Below are 16,703 nucleotides of genomic sequence, written 5' to 3' on the forward strand. Positions count from 1 at the left end.
ATATTAAGACACCAAACACTCTCAAAAATGGAAAAAAATTAAGTCATGAAATGTTGAAAAATGAGATCAGATCATTTAAACTTCTATTTTACTTTTTTTTTTAAGATTTTATTTATTCATGAGAGACACGGGAGGGTGGGGGGGGCAGAGACACAGGCAGAGGGAGAAGCAGGCTCCCTGCAGGGAACCCGACCTGGGACTCGATCCTGGGTCTGCAGGGCCACACCCTGGGCTGAAGTCAGCGCTAAACCGCTGAGCCACCTGGGCTGCCCTAATTTAAACTTTTATAATGACAATTCTTAAAATGCAGAAATGTTGTTAAAAATTTGTCCAAATTTCCTCACCGCTAATAAAAAAGAAAACATTCGTTAGGAAAATGTGATGCATTTATGATTGATCTCCAAATATATTTTCCTGGCTCCTTCATCTTGAATAATTGTAACTCTCATTTGATAACTTTGAGGAATATTTTTAAACTTTGAAGAGTATTTTTAAACATAATTTTGTATGTGGGGGTAGGGGTGTGGGGATGAAATTTATTTATTTACATCAAGCTTGTGGTTTGCTTGAAAACAAGAAGCCAGTATTTCTGGTTTGCTCTCCTCGTCTTTAGTTTGCTCATATATACCCAGCTGCCTGGATCTGTTTCAAAACTCTCCCATTGTAGTGGATATACTCTAAGGTGATCCCCAACAAGTTAGGCCTTAGTATGGTCCTCTCCTCTTGAGTACAGGCACAACCTGTGACTTATTCCTAGTCAATAGAATAGAGCAAAGCCAATGGGAGAGTCACTCCCTAGATAAATTGCATTATGCAAATTTCCATCTTAGCAGACTGGAATAAAAGATTCTCCTGCTGGCTTGGAAGTTAGCTACCATGTTGTGACAGGGCCTGTGAGAGACCAGCAGCCACATGGCCAGGAACTGTGAGTAACACTTAGGGGATGAGAGCACCCAGGTGACAGCCAAGCAAGAAAACAGGGGACTTCAGTCCAACAACCTTAACTGAATTTCACCAACAACCACATGAATTGTAAGAAAAAAGTTCCCAAGGGGACCATAGCACAGCCAACATCTTGATTATACTCTATGAGGCTCAAAGCAGAGGATCCAGCTAAGGTGCATCCAGATTCCTGATCCAAAGAAATGGTGGGATAATAATTATGTGTTGTCCTAAGCCACTGAATTTGTGGTAATTTGTTATGCAATATGTAACTCATGCACAAGTCATAATCTACTTTGAGCTCCAAAAACTGTTATTCTTACAAGAAAAGGTTTGTATTGCCAATTGTTATTTTCTTCCTCCATTTGAGAATAACAGAGATACAGTAGAATGTTTTATAGATATGTACACCTTTATCTAATTCAAAACTTTAGTGCAAAATATAATTCTCTATGTATGATTCTCAAAATATGAATTAATTAAATTCAGCACTTTTCAAAATCTACTATTTTGGTACTTGGAAAGTGGAGACTGTACCTCCAAACCAGTTTTTTTTTTTTTAATGTGCACACTTCCTTATTTTTTAAAATAAACGTTTTATTACTTTAAACTTGCAGAATTATTACTATATGGAGAGCCCTTGTATATCCCAACCCAGGTTCCATCATTTACATCTTACATTAGTATGGGGCATTTTTCACAATTAATTAACTAACATTGATATATTTTATTTAGCTAAACTCTATAGTTTATTCAGATTTCCTAATGTCCTTTTTCTGTTCCAGGATCCCATCCAGAATCCTGTATTACAAACTAATGGTCTTGTCTCCTTAGGCTTCTTTTGGTTATGACTGCTAATATATATATTTTTTTAAGATTTTATTTATTTATTTATTCATGTGAGACACAGAGAGAGGTAGAGACATAGGCAGAGGGAGAAGCAGGCTCCCTGCAAGGAGTCTGATATGGGATTCAATCCCAGGACCCTGGGATCATGACCTGAGCCAAAGGCAGATGCTCAACCACTGAGCCACCCAGGCATCTGAGACTATTAATATTTTTAATGACCTTGATAGTTTTGAGGAATAGTGATCAGGTATTTTGTAGGAGGTACCTATATTGAATTTTGTCTTAGGAAAAAAATAAAAAGAAATTTGTCTTAGGTTTTTCTCATGACAAGAGTGGGGTAATATGTTTTGGGGAAGAGGACCAGATACCTATTATCAAGATGACATATTATTGCGAATGTGAATCTGGATGATCTGGCTTGAGGTAGTGTTCGTCAGGTTTCTCGATGGTAGGGGACTCTATTTTTTTTCTTCCCCTCCCTTTTCTACTGTACTCTCTGGAAGAAAATCACTATGTGCAGCCCCTATGGGGAGTTATGCTTTTCTTCCTGGAAAACAGAGTATCTACGTAGAGTATTTGGAATTCTTCAGCATGGAAGATTTGTCTATTCTCCTCATATATTTATCCGATTACTTACATCTGAATATATATTTATTTTATGCTTTGGGTTATACCATTACTTTTTTTGTTGCTCAAATTGTTCCAGCTTTGGCAATTAGGAGCATTTTTAGTTGGCTCCTGTATCCTCATGACACACTTTGTGTTACACCATTGTGAGGTGGGGTTTTTTTGTTTTGTTTTGTTTTTCATTTTTCTTTTAGCACTACCTTACTTTCTGGCACTATACACTCCAGACTCATTTTGCATATTTCTTGCCCCAGTCCTAAATTAGCCATTTCTCCAAGAAGCCTTCCTTTTATTGGAAAATAGTATTAAAACCAAGATTTGTGTGGTAGGTATGTTTATTGCTACTAAAGTGTCATTGCTCCTGGGCCAAACCAGTTTTTCATTCTCTAAACACAGGACCTTAGAATGTTCCTATACATGCTTATTCAACAAACATTTTTACAAAGATTACTATGTGTCAGGCATTATTTTAAGCATTTTGCAAATATTAACTCATTAAATCCTTGTAATAATCTCTTAACAACAATAGATAGGTAGTATTATTAAATCCATTTTATGAATGGAAAAACTAGGATACTACGAGGTTTAAACATGAGGCCAAAGTTATACAGCTAGCGAGTGACAGAACCAGGAACTGACCCAAAGCATCTCGCTCCAGATTTGGAGGAATAACCGGCATACCACATTGCCTCACAGTGGTGAGGACCTCACAAAGCAGAAAATTAATGAATTAATGAATCCACCCACATTCATTCTCCAACAAATATCCATTATGTGCCCATTAGGTGCTAAATTCTGTGCTAGATGTTAATTGGCTTAATGCCATTTGAGATACTTTCTTGGGCTACGGCCCAATTTAAAATGAAGGAAGAGGCTGTTGCAATGTGCCCCTTGAGAGGACTCTGGCAGCTACATGGGATGAAGATGGTGAAATGAAACCACTCCACTCAGGGACTGCACATACACTTATTCAAGGGTGGGAGGCAGTGCCTTCTTTATTTCCTACCTTTATCTTATCCTTTTCACAAATGTAAAGGAGTTTATTATCTTTTCCTATATATGAAATGCCCAGTCATTATGCAACTGTTCACTGATAAAATATTTGAAAATACAATATTTGAAACTGTCTTTTGTGAAAATCATTGAACAAAACAGAGATTTCCATTTACATCTGACTGAAAAAAAATTTAAATATACACTTACCTTATGACTATCACAGGGGGTAGTTCCCAGAGACCAAGCTAAGATAATCTAAAAGGAAACAGACAAAATAACCACGCTGAATGCAAATATCTTCAAGGATTACAACATCATTTATCCCCACATATTTAGTGGCAGAGCTCTGTGAAGCTTCCCCTGACTCGGCTTTTGTTGTTAATAACACATTTTGGGAACAGGAGGGCAGGTGGGATGGAGATGGATTTGGAAGAAAGGACTCTCCTAGAAAAAGAAAGCAGAGGCTGATACAATGAGAACTCTTGCATTGATCTCTTTCTGATATTTATAAATCCTTGCAAGAGGATATGGACTCAAGAGAACAGATAGTCAAGAATATGGGCCTTCATTTTCAGGTCAGAGCAAGCATCAAATGAGTCACCTTCCAGATGTACCAAAGGTTAGGTACATTCCAAAAAGAATTAGCAAGCACAGTGCCTTAATGCAACAATAAGAAATCACAATAAAATAGGTCAATAAGTGGAATAATATATTGATTAGATTCATAGATCAGAGGAAAGGGATAACCAAAGGGTTTAGCCTGTGAAGAGCTAACTCAGTTCAGCTGAGTGGGTTTGATTGAGAAGACTTCAAGGAAGGGGTGTGATCTACTGAATCCCATTGCCAATGGATATGGGAGAGGGGTGGTCTCTCAGATTTTATTTCTGACATTTACAACCTCTCTCTGAGAAAAAAAAAATGCATTTTGGTACCAGTCTAGACAATCTTACTAGTCTATCTAATATAGTTTCAAAACTATCAATAGGGTCAAAGCCCTCTTGAGAAATATGTAGAAAACAAAAGTCCCAACTCACATGATTGAATTCTTAATATCCAAGTATCATTTTTATCAGGAATAAAATATCAATAAATGTGCAATTGTTTGGGTTTCTAAATAGCCTCCCTTTTAAATTTAAAATATTGTAATAATTCAAGGAAAAGGTGTTAGAACTGACATGTTAGAAGAGGTGTAACACTCTACCAATTTCTGTGTATTTGATGATACACCATCATTGCAAAATGTATCTCAGTCAATGTACCAAGGACTCATATTCCTCCAAGCATTTAACACAGTATTGAATATACTTAAAGCAGAACTAGGAGTTTCACCAAAGAGGTAATAAATTTGCCCCTTCGAACATAGAATAGGGACAATATATTTCAGTGGTTAGGACCTCAGGCAAGTTATTGAGCCCCTGGATATTCCACAAATAATAGTTATTATGTTATTTTTAGTTCCAGCAACATAAGAATTCTGATCTAAGATATATTCTTAATGTTTTTCTTGTAATAACCTATATATTTTAATAATATAGATGTTTAGAAGAGATTTTGCTTAATGAAATGTAATCTTTCTAAGAATGATTTTTTTTAACTGTAAAAAAATTTATGAAATGGTTTTTATACATTTTCATTTACCTCATAGCTACTTTGTTGAAATACAAACAGATTACAACTTGAAAAGTGGTATTTTACAGTTTTTCATTGTTAGGATGTGGAATCTAGTCAAAGTTAATTCACAGTGTTTTACATTTTAAAATATAGTTAACTCCATTTAGACTTTCAGATTTTACTGAAACAACAACAACAACAACAAAGTTGTTAAAATGGCAAGGTAAATAAATGAGCAGTTACTAGAGCTGACCTGACATAGGACCACAGCAGCTTTCATTAGTATCAGAGTGGACAGGCCATTAAAGACCAAGCTCGTTGGCGGCATCTAAGTCAGCTGGACTTGGAAGAGGCGAGAACATCACTTGAAGGGTATTAAAAGCTCTTTCTGTTCTGTATGCCCCCAGACAAGTTTCATGATCTGCCCAAAGGAGTACATTGAAACATAGCCTGTCTTGCCTATTTTTTTTCTCAGAGATTGATAAGATAATGATGGAGGTGGGGTGAGTGGTGTGTGAATGTAGATAAGAATGCAGGTAAATAATGAACAGGGTATAGAATCTATTTTTATATAATAGCAACTTTCATTGAAACATACACATAAAGGAAATTTTGTAGATTACATATATATCTTGATAATTTAAATGATCACTTCAGGGGAACAAGGAGATAGGTAGAAAGAACAGAAGGGAAGTCAAGAATTCTGAGGTCTAGCCCCAGCCTGGTCATAGTTAGCAGTGGGCTAACTTTTGTGTAGTCACTTACCATCTCTAGACCTCTTTTACAGAAAAGTCCATGCCTTACTTGAAGATACCTTTCTGACATCTGTTTCAAGTTGGTCCTTACTTTTAAGAACTCTATCAGAGTGCTTGCTTTGGCAGCACATATGCTAAGATCTCTATCAGGAAGTTTATGGTTTACAAGCAAATAAATACAGCTGTGGCCAAATCTGCCTTTTCAGAAGCATAGCTTTTTTAGTGGTGTCAGTGCTTAAAATAGTTACTTTATATATCTTGGGTTGCATATACAAATTTCAAGGTTTATGATATGAAAGTCTGAGAACATTCAGATAAAAACTGCTTTGAAATGTTTTAAATTTTGTATGAAGATACTGTTTAGTTACCAAAACCAGTATTTCTACCTATCCTATCCATCAGCCATAACATGTATTCATGCTAATGATGAATAGAATGGTTTCTCGTCTCAGTATTGATATCTAGTTTTTCGGGTGCCAAAACATAGCATTTTTACAGAGCAGTATATTGTGACAAGAACTTGTAAATAGAATCAACAGCTCTTTACATTTACATTTTCATTTTATTTAATAAACCTTGTAATTTGAATATCAGAATCCAACCCTAACTCTCCTCAGGAAATGGAAAAGGCTTAATATTTATTCATCTGGAAAAAAATTGTGCCATGCTCCAAAACCCAATTAAACTAGAAACAGATGAGATTCATCCTCTCAGGGGCACTTAGAATAGCTAAATATATTCACAACACAGTTGATCATTTATAAACACAGCTACCATCGCAAGCAGAGAGTCATGTCCATGACAGTCCATTCATGGTCTAAAGTGAAAGGACATGAATTCTGCTAGGGTGGAGGCCACCTCTAAACATCATGGAATCAATACTGCTCTGTTTTACAAAATGGTTAATAAAAATATTTTAAAACATTCTATTCTCTTGTTTTCTGCTTTTAGACTGAGGACTCAAGTGAGGATTAATCTAGTTCTCTCCATGTCAGTAAATATGGAAATCAAGAATGGAGGGAATAGGCTTAATAGGATTCTAGTTTCCATTAAGGGATCATTGCTACTGCCCTTGTTCCTCATATCACAACTTCGCTTATGCTAGGTGCTGTCCTAAGCTGCTTTCACATGGTATGATTCATTCTGATGCTATGATTCTGTGACTCAAGTTGTGAGGAATGGATAGTTTTTCTCATTTCCTTCTTAAAGCTGGTCTTAAATTCAGAAAGCATGTTATGACAAAGAAAAAGCAACAGTAACAAAAAGAAACCAAATTCACTCCAGGGAAGGGAGATTGGATAAATAAGGGTTAAACAAATGTCTTTTTTAGCCAATTGAGCAGTCAGCAACATTAACAGAGAACCTACAAGGACAGAGCCCACATTGAATTTTCCCCTTTGTCCAGGCCTCCTGCAATGCCCTGTTTGGAAGAATGGCAGGCTGGGTCATAAGTAGAAAAATACAATCATCCAATAGCCATACTATGTGTTTATCTATTCCTTTAACAAACATTTACAGAGCACCCACCACGAAGCAGGGGCTAGGAGGTAGAAATGAATGATATGACTTCAACATTAAGATGCTCACTCCTAGAGGGGAGAAGCCAGCTAGTCACTCATGACAGACAAGTAAACAAAATAATCAAAATGTGAACCGTTGAATGAAAGACTCACATAAACTTGAATAGCTGATCTGAGCGTCCTTCCCTTTCCCTTCTGACATTTTTTCTCATTAGCACATGGTCATTAGCACCATCGTCATTTGATGTCATATATTTATTTATTTTGGTTGTCTATCTCCTTCCACTAGAAAGTGAAGGCATAGGATTTCTTTGGTTCACTCAGGTAAACCAGCCCCCAGAACAGAAATTAACAACTAGTAGGTGTTCAATAAACATTTATAAATGAATGTATAAGAAAGTAATCATTATAGAAGCCATTCAAAAGATGATTATTTGGAAAGATGGGTGGAAATTATGTTGGTTATTACAGAAGGCAATTACATTTTTGACAAAGCAGAAGCTGAAAGTTAGTCAAGAGAAATCTGCTGAATAAGTCCTCAGGGACACCTAGCCATAGGTCCACGGAGTACAGGTAGTTTTGTCTGCCCAGTGTCCTGATCTCATCGGACTGTCTCCCAGTTTGCCAATGCCAAACACCTATTCCTCTGACTATGGGGAGAGCCCAAACCAAGCTAGGCCAACTGGTTCTCCCTCCTGGGCAATGGCAGCTGTGCTATCAAGAGCAGCAGCATCTCAGAAGGGTGGTTTACGTGTTCCTGCTTCTGAGACCCCCAATTACTTTGGTTCCTGTCTTCCCCAAAACCTGTTTGGTCAGCTCTTCCCTCAGCTCTTTAAGCTATTAATAGCCTTCCAATAAACTTTCTTTTTTCCCCTGGCTCTTAAAGTCTCAGTTTATTTCTGATGAGTATATTCAAAGCTCTCTGTGACCACAGGAGCTGATTCAAAGATGACTGTGGTTTGGAAAGACTCAGAGTAAAGAATTTTTTCTGAGCACTAACCATGTGCAGGTACTGAGCTAAGCTCTTTATAGGAGTTACCCAATTTAATCTTTACAACTATCTCCATGAGTACCTATTCCCATTTTAAAACCAAGCCAAGCTCCCACTGTATACCAAGTGGCTGAGTCAGCATTTGACTGTAAAGACCACAAACTTAACAGCTCTCCACTCTCCTCCTGGGAAACACAATTTCAAGTGTGTGGTAAATAATAAGAAATGTCATTGGTGTCATGGTCAAGTTAATGAGTTAAGGTTAGGGATTCAGTGGAAATGGGTATCCTTAGGAATGGATGGAGTTAAGTGTAGTGGCCCTAGCTTCTAGCTTCCATGCTTATAATTCAGGATTCTCACATTCTGATTGTGTTATGATTTTTTTTTCCTTGTGCCATGTGAAGAATTAAGGAGAGTTTCCTAGTGAGAACTGTTAAAACAGGTGTCTGGAACACGTGGTTCCAAAGTCTGAAAAATGCCTTAGCATAATTGCATATTTTTATTAATTAACACCAGATATATTTATACATGGAAGTGACTGTAAATCATATAAATACATCTAATTCACCTTCCTCTTAGACTGATCCTAAAGATGCCTCTGGCTACACCAGTGTTTTCATACTAAAGGATAAATGCAAAGTGGAGAGACAATGCTCTTAACCAATTGTAGTCAAAATTTCCTTCTCCTTAAAATCTCATAAGAACATTTGGCCACGTGGGCCAAAAGGTAAGGTTCTGAGCTTCTGAGCTCACAGTGCATCTGACCCTGTGCTTTCCCCTCCTCCAAGTCTATTTTATCCCCATGATCAGAGTGTCCTCTTCTTCCCACATCACACCAAATAGGAAGCCAAAAAGGGTTCATGTTTCCGGTTTAATAGGTCAGAAGAAGTCTGGTCTTCTGATCCAGATTCATCAAAATGTGCTGCCTCCCTCAGGGAACATAATAGAAACTGTGCAGCAGGATGAGTTAACATCATTCATCCCACTGGAGCTTTTATGAAGTCTTGGCTCCACACTATCTCCTCAAGACAGAGATCAAAATAGCGACATCCAAACCATCCTTCATTGGTACCAGTGTGTGGGGGTTAGAAGTGAACATATCTCTCTGTAACCCAGATAACAATTCCCTTGGTCATTACTTTGACTTTTTCAACTCCAGTGAAGGAGTGACATTGTTGCTCTGGCAGTCTCTATTTGTTTCTATTGTACAGCAAGTACAACTCCTTTTTGGGGGATTTCACCAGTGATTTTGCCTTCCGAACTAGAAACTACTTATTGGTGTCATATAACGAGGAGGAGACGACTGTGTCCCCAACACCACTATTTCTGGCATTGCTGAGTCTGAGGCCAGCCTGGACTGTTCTACCAAATTTCTTTGTGGACCACAAGGTCATATGGCCTATGGCAGATGATTATCTGTATTCCAAGGACCAGTGGACAAGCAAAGTCCATCCCAAGGTGAAAATTGCTGCCCAGTGGTGATTTGAACTTTGCATAAGAACCTGGTTGATGACATGCAACAGTCACTTATCTTTTGTCGGGGTGCAAAACTAAGACTTCTCCAATGGAGGAGGGTCAGGCCTTTGTTCTCAAGGCTGACCAGGTCATGTTGGCAGCCCTGAAGCAACCCTGAAGTGAAGAGTGTGTATCTGAAGTCAGACACTCTACCAGAAAAAATTCAAGGAAATGCAGTGGGAAGCAAAAGAAATCTGGACTCAGGACTCTAATAAAACATATGCATGACTTTATGTCCTGGGTTGTGAAATAATCACAGACATTATTCAGTAAGCAATATGAACATGTGTGACTTTTCTTGTAGCAGATGCCTCAGGTTACAATCAGGTCTCTCTTCGTCTCTTCAATCAATAACCTTCCTTTTCCCTTCTCTTCTCTTCTCTTTTCTTTCTTCTTTATCTTCTCTTCTCTTCTCTCTCTTCTCTTTCCTTCCTTCCTTTCTCCTTTTTTTTTCTTTCTCTCTTTCTCTATTCTCTTCCTTCTTCTTCCTCCTGTGTCTTTCATTTTCCTGGTGGCACAACTACTCTCATTTACAGGTATAGGCATGTCCCAGACATCATGCAAAGCACTTCGCATACATCGCCACTTCTACTGCACATTAACAATCTCAAAAAGGAGAAATTGTTGCTATTTTACTGTGAAGAATGCAGATTTGAGGAGGTGACAACTGTATTAATGGGCTGTGATCCCATATCTGTCTCATTCACAGCCCAGACCTGTTCCATTAGGAACACTGGCATCTTTCTCTTGATAAACAGTCATCATAGAGTCTTCACTGCACACTATCTACCATTTAAGAAGAGATTTTTCTGTACGTCTTGCCTTTGGCACCTGGCTCACCTTCTGCCTGACCTTCTGCTTGCAACTACAGCCAGAAGGTGGATGGAGGGCAGTGCAGATTCCTCTTGAGCTGCCAGTGTCCTCTTAGTCATGCCCTTGGTTATCTTCTGGCTTTCTGCCCCCAGGCATTCTCCAATGCTACAAGGACCTAGAGTCTGCAGGTGCAGCCAGGAAGCACAGGGAGAAAAGCCCAGAGATGGTTCTTGGCCAGTGGAAATTGGGAGTTGATAAACACACTGCTGCCCTCTAGATACAACTCCAGAATGGGAGACATTCTAAAATAATCACACCCCTTTTTGCCTTCTTAAATCCATACTTCAAAATTTGCTTCTCAGGAGAAATCAGTCTAAGACATCTTCCAATAACCTTTTTTTTTAATTTTTATTTATTTATGATAGTCACACAGAGAGAGAGAGAGAGGCAGAGACATAGGCAGAGGGAGAAGCAGGCTCCATGCACCGGGAGCCCGACATGGGATTCGATCCCGGGTCTCCAGGATCGTGCCCTGGGCCAAAGGCAGGCACCAAACCGCTGCGCCACCCAGGGATCCCTCCAATAACCTTTTTAATTCCATTTGCCTTGTTAACAGACATTTTGCTTCAATGTGTGTGCATTTTCTATGGCTGTCAAGTTTCTCATATGAAGAACTTTCTACTTTTCTTCACCATTAACCAGTTATTTCCTTTAACCACAGGCTTCTCTAAAGAAAAGGGTGCAAGAGAAAAAAGTAAGCTAAAAATCTCTCTCTCTTCCTTTGCTCAGAGTCCTGAAGTCTGGCTTCAAAGCTCCACTAATGGGAAAGCTCATCATAACTATTGACGCTAATGACCTCTGGCTTTGTTGGGGTGGGGAACAGACATCTGAGCATAGTATTTTAAAACAAAACTTAAATGACAATAAGGTAACAAGTTAACTAGTTAGAAGATATTATTTTGCTATCAGATATTTAGGCATAAGTCATAAGCAGTTCATATAAATGACTCGTTACTTTTACACAAAAAAATATGTAGAATGTTTTCCCCTTGACATTTATTTTCTATTAACTAGAAACAGCACCAACAGCAATAGTTTTTCTTCCATCACGCCCACACATATACACATCTTGGTCCTCACATCTGCTAAAAATCAAAGATTCTGGATCTCCTTCCACTGCAGGCAGAGACACTCTTGTTTCTATCTTCACCCTGATTCAGGACCATTTGTGATAAGCCCTTCAAATATGTCCATGTCCTAATCTCCAGAACCTGTAAATGCTACCTCATACAGCAAATGGAACAACACCAATATGATTAAATTAAGGATCTTGAGGTTGGGAGATTATCCTGGATTTTTGTGGCATTTTGTTACAGCAGCCATAGGAAACTGATACAACCATCTTCTCACCCTGACACTTCTTTTCTATGCTGATCTCACCACCACCCACCTTTGCTCCACATTATATCTAAATGAGGGATTTGGGAGTAGGTCTCTCTTCATCAACTCTGAACAACTTGCCCTGGGTGTTGGAGACCTCAAGGGACCAGAAGCTCTGTAGCATGAGGATAGGAAATGCTTGTGTGCAAGGGGTAGGATGTGCAGAAACAATTTAGGACAGCAGTAAGGGCTACAGAAAAGAATTTAGGAGTTAGCAGCATATAGGTGATGGTTAAAGTCAAACCATAACTAGACCATGTAAACACATGATAGTGACCTTGACTGAACTAGAAAGTGGATCAAGGGGATTTAGTTTGCAAATGATAAGCCTATCAGAGATACCATAGAAAGTTAAGAGAAAATGTGGTCTAAATATAATTTTTTAAAATTTATTTTGAGCTGAAATACAATCTCAGATCATGAAGAGGATTCTATCTTGTTCAGAGAGAACAAAAAAAAGCTCTTGAGTTCTATATTAGGCACATAAAGCCTCAAAAAAAAAGCTCTTGAGTTCTATATTAGGCACAGAGATACAAAAATAGTCAATAGTTCCTGCCCTTAAGGAGATTACAGATAATTTCATTATAATGTAATGTGTGGTGTGATAACTGTGTCAACAAGGGTACTTTGGGGGCACAGTGGACGGGACAGTTAGTCAAAAGGATGGACTGAGGAAAACTTTCCCTGGGAATACAGGGGAGCATTCATGGTAGAGGAAATAGCACAGAGTCTTGCGGGGGGGGGGGGGGGTGGCGGAGTTAAATCAATATGATTGGATGAGTTCCTCCAGGAAGATTATGCATAGTGATAAGAACAGAGGAGCAAGGACAGAACGCTGGAGAGGAATAAGAGTTAATAAGAAGGCAAAGGAAAAGAAGCCTACAAATCAGTCCAAAAAAGACCAAGAGGGTCAGGAGGGATGTCAAGAGAAAATGGTGTCATGGAATCCAAGAGGGTAGAGAGCTTTGAGAAGAAGGGAGTTGAGTGAAGATGAGTCCTAACAAGGTCAAGAGAAAACCAGAAGTTTTTTCAGAGCAGGTACATTAGATGATGAGAGTAAAAACCAGATAGCAAAGGGTTAGAAGAAAATGGGAGCAAAGTGGAAGCAACATGTTGAGACTGCACTTTCAAGTATCTTGGTTGACGAGGGCATGGGAACCATGCCTACTTGTGAGGTTTTTAAACTTTAGAGACAAAAATAGGCTTTACAAAGCTGCCACTAAAATGAAGAGATAAGATTTAAATACACAATGAGAAAAAAAGAATCAATTTGAATCTTTCTCCTCAAACTTAAGATAAAACTAAAGTGCAAGTATCACAACAAGAACGGGGGAAGAAGAAAAATATTTTAAAAATAAGAGACTATATATAAAAAGAACTTGTCAAAGAAGTTTCAAATTAAAGATCCCAAGAAGAATAAAGATCTGGAAGCAAATGAATGAGAAAAATGGTGGGGGGAGGAGGGAAGAGTTAAAGATGCTTAGACCAAATGAGTGGATTCCACATCAAAGAAGGAAACTCAATAATTACACAGAATTTTACAAAAACTACAAGGTAAAAAAAGTAAAAGTAGGTGAAGAATTTCAGACTTTGTTATTATAAAGTAGGAGATAAAGGACTATTCCAAAACCAAACTGGGTCCAAAACCACGGTCACCCTGAATTTGGCAAATATGCCCTGAGCACTGATGTAGGAGGACAGGATCACATTTACTTGATAGTAATAAACACAAAAATAAAAAATTTACTCAAGAATGACATTAAAACGTTCTTTTTATGAAACCAAGTGGCAAGATAAGATTTTTCTGGATCTAGTATAAAACTAAAGAGTTTAAAGTTTACAACAGAATTCAAATAATTAAAATGATAGAGGAAAATAAAGAAGAAGAAAAGAATGATTGATGTGTCAAATGCTATTGCAAAGTCCAGTAGTATGAGTCCTGAGAAGTGATCATCAAGAGGTGACTGATGACCTTGACATAAGGTTGTAGGAGTTTTCAAGTCACACATATTTAGAGAATATTATGAAGAAAAGATCTAAATTGTAACATCAGAATGGGCAGGCAAACAACATGATCCAACTCAGTCCTGTCATTTCTATTTATTTTTTAATAACATTCAACAGACAAAGAAATAATGGTAAAAATTTGCAAGTAGCAATAGAAACATGCAATAAGTAATTGCATCCTGGAAATGTCTGAATAATGACAATAACCTTTAGCGCATCCTTAAGCCTGAAGCTGAGGTCAGACTTTCACCCCATAGATCCTCAGTAATTACACGGTGACCACCCACGTCTATCTGGCCGTGGCTAAGGGCTAGGTCAACCCTGTATTCATGTTTGCATGTCAAATAATTAACTCTTGCCTTGTCCTTATTCATTCAAAGGATGGAGTAAAATGTGTATGAGATATCATTATTAAACATCTTGTTAAACCTGGTATCTATCAGTATGTGGATCTGATCAAGATTTGCACATAGTGGGAGAAAGGCAAGCTTTCTTTCTTTCCCTGATGCCAGAAGAAAAAATCTGTAATTGAGTGCCAGGTCATTGATTGGCTGTCAATAAATGTTCTATGAATTAATGAAGGATTAAGAAATAGGAGTGCAGCAATAATCAGCATAAGTGTAATATAATGAATATGCAATGTAAATTACCATAATTGAATAAAGGTCTTTCCCACAGTTTTGGTGAGGGATGGACAGCTCCTTACCTGGACTCAATATTCCTTTTTTGCAGTGTCAGAGAAGCTCATGGATTCAGATTAATTGAAAGGGAAAAAAAGACATCTTAATTGATGAGAAATACAGACTAGTTTTAATGAGGCATGCCTTTGTAAGTCACACAGAAACTAAATGCACACAAATCAGTGGCAAGCATTACTAAATAGGTTGTCTTCCCAACCCTTTCAATGACTTAGATAATGGTTGTTTTTAATTAATTATCTTTATTGCAAGTAGGAATTTTTAAAAGCTATAAATAACTTTTCTCCCTTAGCACCATTCCAGTTGACAGAAAAATTTGCTTAGTAAATCCCTTCTTCTTAGTAAAAAAATAAACTTCTGTTCAACCTTGTCTAAATAGTTACAAATTCTGATAAAAATTAAATTGAGTGTAATTATCACTACAGAGCATTACTGTCACATTGTATTAACAAACCTGGTGGAGAGAAACCAACACTGTGGAATACTTACCATTTGGCAAGTATTTTCCATTTGATAAGGTCATTTGATCTTCATGACAACACCATGAGGCGGCTACCATCATCCCCATTTTACTGATGCTGAAACTGAGACTCAGAGAAGTAAAATAGTGGCCTTAACATCAGACAGGTAGAAAGTGACAGTGGCTAACGTGATTCTAGGACAGTCTTACTTGAAAGCCCATAAGTGTTTTCCTCATCATATTGTTTTTTAAAAAAATACCCAATTCTCTGGGAGCCAACTCAGTGCAGAAGTGGAGCTTCTAGGAGAGTGGTAGTCAGCACGTGCTTAGTACTATTTTTGATCACTTAATATTCTTTTCAAGGTTGAAGTTGTGCTCTTTGAAAACTTATTGATACCAGAGCCCAGATTTTGTTGCATTTGCATTTTTGTAGATTTTTGTAGATTTTGTTGCATTTGCAATTTTAAGAGGAAGAGTACCTGGATGAGTGTTCTGGAGTTGGCATGTTGAAAATGAATCTCAAATATTTTTAGAAAATGAATTAAGGCAGAGTCACAGGAAAATCAGTTGCCTTGGGTAGCAATAGAAGGAATTGGGTTAGATATTAAGGAGAACCTCCTGACACTAAGACAAGATAAGCTCTGAAATGAACCAAGGACATTTAATGGAACCCTTGTGTGAAGATTATATATATATATATATATATATATATATATATATATATATATATATATACACACACAATCAATAATCCACCATCGTCGTAGGAAGTGTATATGGAAGCAAAAGCCTAGTCGATTTTAAATGACTCCAACATGTCCCCCTCAAATGTTGACCCTACTGGTGAAAATGCAAATTGTTCTGAGCTGTTTTATGTGATGGTCAGCCAGTGCAGCCATAAGGAGAGACACAAGAGAAGTTCGAGAAGACAGAAGTTTATTATACTCACAGGTCCCAGGGACAAGAGGCATACCATGCCATACAGGGCCATGTGGGGAAGCTGCAAGTGGTCAATAGGCAGAAAACAAGAGTCAAGGGAGAGTCTAGGCCACAGTCTTTACTGGGGCTTCCATGGGAAAGACAAGGCAGGGCAGAGGAAACAGTTGGCCAATTTAAATAACTCCAATGGGCTTGGGGCTATAGTGGTGGTCTCTCACTGTTTGATACTGGGACCCGGTGTGAGTGAGGGCAAGGGAAAAGTTGGCTTGGTGTGAATGAGCCAGATGGAGGAAGTGTGGCTCTGGATTGGTTAGTTTTCTTAACAAGGGCATGCTGCCCCTGAGTCCTTTGCTATCTCTAAGAATTGGATAGCCCAGGGAGGGGCACTGTCTTCCCAGCCAGAAAGGTTTCAAAATATCATAATACATAGGAAATTAAAAATACAACCCATACACAAATACACTGAAAATTAGCACCAAACAGTAGAATCTAGATAGAGCCCCAGCATCTGTTTAACCTTCAGTATGACAGCCCTTTTCT

The 16,703-nt window shown here is 38.1% G+C and overlaps 1 protein-coding gene across 10 annotated transcripts in view; it reads right to left on the reverse strand.

Moving 5' to 3' along the window:
* NCALD (neurocalcin delta) overlaps window positions 1-16,703 on the reverse strand; it is a 370,439-nt gene that overhangs the window by 166,398 nt on the left and 187,338 nt on the right. For 9 of the 10 annotated variants that reach the window (XM_072774075.1, XM_072774073.1, XM_072774070.1 and 6 more), the window contains one exon: window positions 3,622-3,669. The gene's annotated coding sequence lies outside the window, so the exon portion shown is untranslated. Of the gene's footprint in view, window positions 1-3,621; window positions 3,670-14,772; window positions 14,805-16,703 lie in introns of those variants that run through there. The other variant, XM_072774079.1, reaches the window with a different exon arrangement.

Source organism: Canis lupus, chromosome 14, assembly GCF_048164855.1.
Source record: "Canis lupus baileyi chromosome 14, mCanLup2.hap1, whole genome shotgun sequence".
Taxonomy (NCBI): domain Eukaryota; kingdom Metazoa; phylum Chordata; class Mammalia; order Carnivora; family Canidae; genus Canis; species Canis lupus.